Source organism: Sphaeramia orbicularis, chromosome 18 (genome assembly GCF_902148855.1).
Source record: "Sphaeramia orbicularis chromosome 18, fSphaOr1.1, whole genome shotgun sequence".
NCBI lineage: Eukaryota > Metazoa > Chordata > Actinopteri > Kurtiformes > Apogonidae > Sphaeramia > Sphaeramia orbicularis.
In genome coordinates this window covers 32,209,608-32,213,151 of record NC_043974.1, presented here as the reverse complement: position 1 = coordinate 32,213,151, position 3,544 = coordinate 32,209,608, and the positions used below count along the sequence as shown (strand labels likewise).

General features: G+C 37.8%; 1 long non-coding RNA gene across 1 annotated transcript; it reads right to left on the bottom strand.

Annotated features, from left to right (window-relative positions):
• Positions 1-284: 284 nt before the first annotated feature.
• Positions 285-3,123, bottom strand: LOC115438270 (uncharacterized). The gene is made up of 3 exons (XR_003938057.1): positions 3,032-3,123; positions 2,000-2,059; positions 285-414 (listed from the first exon to the last, which is right to left on the bottom strand). It is a non-coding gene; the product is annotated as an uncharacterized LOC115438270 (long non-coding RNA).
• Between the last annotated feature and the right edge of the window lie 421 nt (positions 3,124-3,544).

Below are 3,544 nucleotides of genomic sequence, written 5' to 3'. Positions count from 1 at the left end.
TTGTAGTCGGTGCAGTTGTTGTTGTAGTTGGTGCAGTTGTTGTTGTAGTTGGTGCAGCTGTGGTTGTTGTCGGGGCAGCTGTAGTTGTTGTCGGGGCAGCTGTAGTTGTAGTCGGAGCAGCTGTAGTTGTAGTCGGGGCAGCAGTAGTTGTAGTCGGGGCAGCTGTAGTTGTTGTCGGGGCAGCTGTAGTTGTAGTCGGGGCAGCTGTAGTTGTTGTCGGGGCAGCTGTAGTTGTAGTCGGGGCAGCTGTAGTTGTTGTCGGGGCAGCTGTAGTTGTAGTCGGGGCAGCTGTTGTAGTTGTTGGTGCAGTTGTTGTAGTTGTTGGTGCAGTTGTTGTTGTAGTTGGTGCAGTTGTTGTTGTAGTTGGTGCCATAGTTGTTGTAGATTGGCCAGCTGTGGTTTTAGATTGTACAGCTGCAGTAGTTTCCGATGCAGTAGTTGTTGTAATTGGTGCCATAGTTGTTGTAGGTGGGGCAGTTTAATGTTGGGGAAGATGACATCAGTTAGATTGTTGCAAATAATATTTTGCCATGAATTGTTTTCGTCTTGTATTTTTTGGAGCGTTAACATATAGTACATAATGTCAAAGGAAAGACACACCTACGATAAATTAACTTCAAAAATGCTGTTTTACAAATATAGCCATTTGATTCCCTTAATATCATTTCACTCTGCTAAGGATTGACAGATATATTGTGTTTGAGTGAGTGTTTTACACCTCATGCAGAGTACATAGAATACAGGACACAGAAATAAAATATATTTGTTGTTATTTATTATCATTACAATGTCTATCTAACTGAAACAAGACTTTAGTTATTGTCTTTTTCCCACAAAAACCCGGAGACAGTTTCATCAGTTATCTGGAATCTTACTCCAAAAGCTAAAAATCAGGTTAGAAATCTAGGGGTAATAATGGACTCAGACCTCAACTTTAACAGCCACATTAAATCAGTTCCATCATCAGCCTTTCATCATCTCAAAAACATTGCCAGAATCAAAGGTTTACTGTCTACACCAGACTTAGACAGACTTATCCATGCATTCATCTCTAGCAGGTTAGACTAGTGTAAGAGCCTTCTGACTGGACTCTAACCCAGCTGTCAGACAGCTGCAGTCCATCCAGAACACTGCTGCTCGAGTCCAGACTAGAACCAGGAAGTACCACCATATTAGTCCTGTGCTCAGATCTGTGCACTGGCTTCCTGTGGCTCAGAGAATAGACTCTGAAATAGCTCTGCTGGTCTGTAAGTCTGTCCATGGTCTGGCACTAAAGTACCTCCGTGACATGTTGGTCCTGTATGAACCATCTCGGACCCTAAGAACCTCAGGGACTGGTCTTCTTCTGAGGCCCAGAGTCAGGACTAAACAGGGTGAAGCTGCGTTTCAGTTCTGTGCGGCTAAACTCTGGAACAGTCTTCCTGATGATGTGAGACACGCCTCGACTCTGACTATGTTTAAGTCCAGGCTGAAAACGGCTCTGTTCAACTGTGCATAGAACAACTGAAAGGGTTCTGTCTGCACTCTGACCTGTTACTTTGTTTTAATTGATTATTATTTATGTTCTATTGATTAGGTTTTAATTGTAATTGTGTGTTTTAACCTGTCTCTTTTCCATTTTTGCAAAGCACTGTGAATTGCCCTGTGTATGAATTGTGCTATACAAATAAATCTGCCTCGCCTTGCCTTGCATACCATAAGTTCAAGCCATGCTTTTTTCATCACATTTAGTGGGAAATTGTTAATTAAGCAAAATCAAACAATCAAACAATCAAACAATAAATAAGTATTAACCACATATATTCTTTTTCATTCTGTCCATGCAATGTCTTTATGTTCATATTGCGGCAATATATTGTGTACTCATTTATTTTAAACACACAAAAACCTCTGTCAACATCTTTTTTTTTAAAATGCATATTACACCTCACAAAACTGCAGTAAACAATTTCCTAATATTTTAGTCAGTTTCAGTGCACTGTCACACAGGTTAACTTACCCAGAAATATTAAGAGTATTGAAAACACATGTCTGTTGTCCATCTTGTCTCCTCTTGAACCTAAAAACAGCACATTCACTTTCAGAAAAGGTTCTTTGCTTGTCCAGTACATTTACTGGTATGTGATCTCCACAGTTTCTTATACTGTATTTCACATTTGTTTAAAAATATGTCCTTGGATCAATGCTGACTTTAAATCATTGTGCAAAGTCAGGAAAATCATGAACTATATGCATCTTCCACAAGACATGGAATTGTTAGTGAAACATTTCATTAGTGAATCATTTTCTTTTATTTTAAATACATATACAAATACAGTAATTGCAATTAATTAACTGAAAGTAGCAAAAATGAAAACAGTGTTGATTTAGATTTAGATTTATCATGAGTTTCACTTCTTCTTGGTAGTTCTTCTCGGTTCAACTGGACTGGTTTAGCTCTTTTGAAAATGTTTCGTTGGATGAGAAACGAAATGTAAAGTTTTCGTCTCTCATTGCAGTTGAACCAAGAAGAACTGCCAAGAAGAATGATGACCTGGGCAAATGAGAACCTACACAGACACTTTCACTTGTATAAATGTTCTGGTTTTCACAACAAAGCCTAATGTCATCCTCAAATTGGCTTGTCTTACATCTATTTCCTTTTTGTATTACTCTTAAGTGGTCTTTAAAATGTAATGTATAATAAGTAAAGCTGAAGTAAAGAAGAAAAAATCTTTTCTTGTAACTTACCAGAACTTTTCAGGACATAGAATTACCAGCAATGATACTGTTGAATGTCTCATTAAAGGGAATATGTGCTCAGAAGTTTGGAAGTTGTTCAAATAAGTCATTTAAAACTATGGCTGATTTTCTTTAGTTGCAGGAAAGCAAAATTGTGCTCTGACAAAAATATCACATATGACAGATCTGACACCAACAACTCAATGCACCAGGTAAAAAAAAAAAATTATCCTATGGCTGCAATCCTCCAAAATCAGTCTATGCTGCAAAGAAATTCACATTAGCACTAGCAGACTTTCTAAGTACTTACCAAAAAGAAGGCACTAAAAGTGATGAAAATTAATTTTCCTTTGTAAGCCCTACTTAAGTGTTTTTAGTCCAAGCAGATATGCAACATTGCAGACCTTATGTGGCAGTCAAAGCCTTCCTCCTTTAAATATTGAAATGACGTATGCAGGGATGCAACTTTTTTTTTTTTTTTTAATAATGTTGTGACAGAAAAGTGTAATAGCAAATCACATGCCCCAATCGTAGATCATGTCAATCATTTGGTTTTGGTTGAGTACAGTCAGGCACTCCCTGGAATAACTAGTTCTTTGGCATTTAGATTGTGCTGCATTCCACTGAAATGTCAGAGTATGAGAGCAGGTTTGAATGAAGATTTGATGCTGATCAATCATTATATCCAATATCCATATAAGCAAGTAAATACATGAACACATTTAAAAACAAAGCAGGAAGCAAAGTAACGTGGTCAGTATGAATCTGTACAAAAAGTATGGCTTCGTGTTTGTATTCTGCGTCTATGCTAAATATCAGTGGG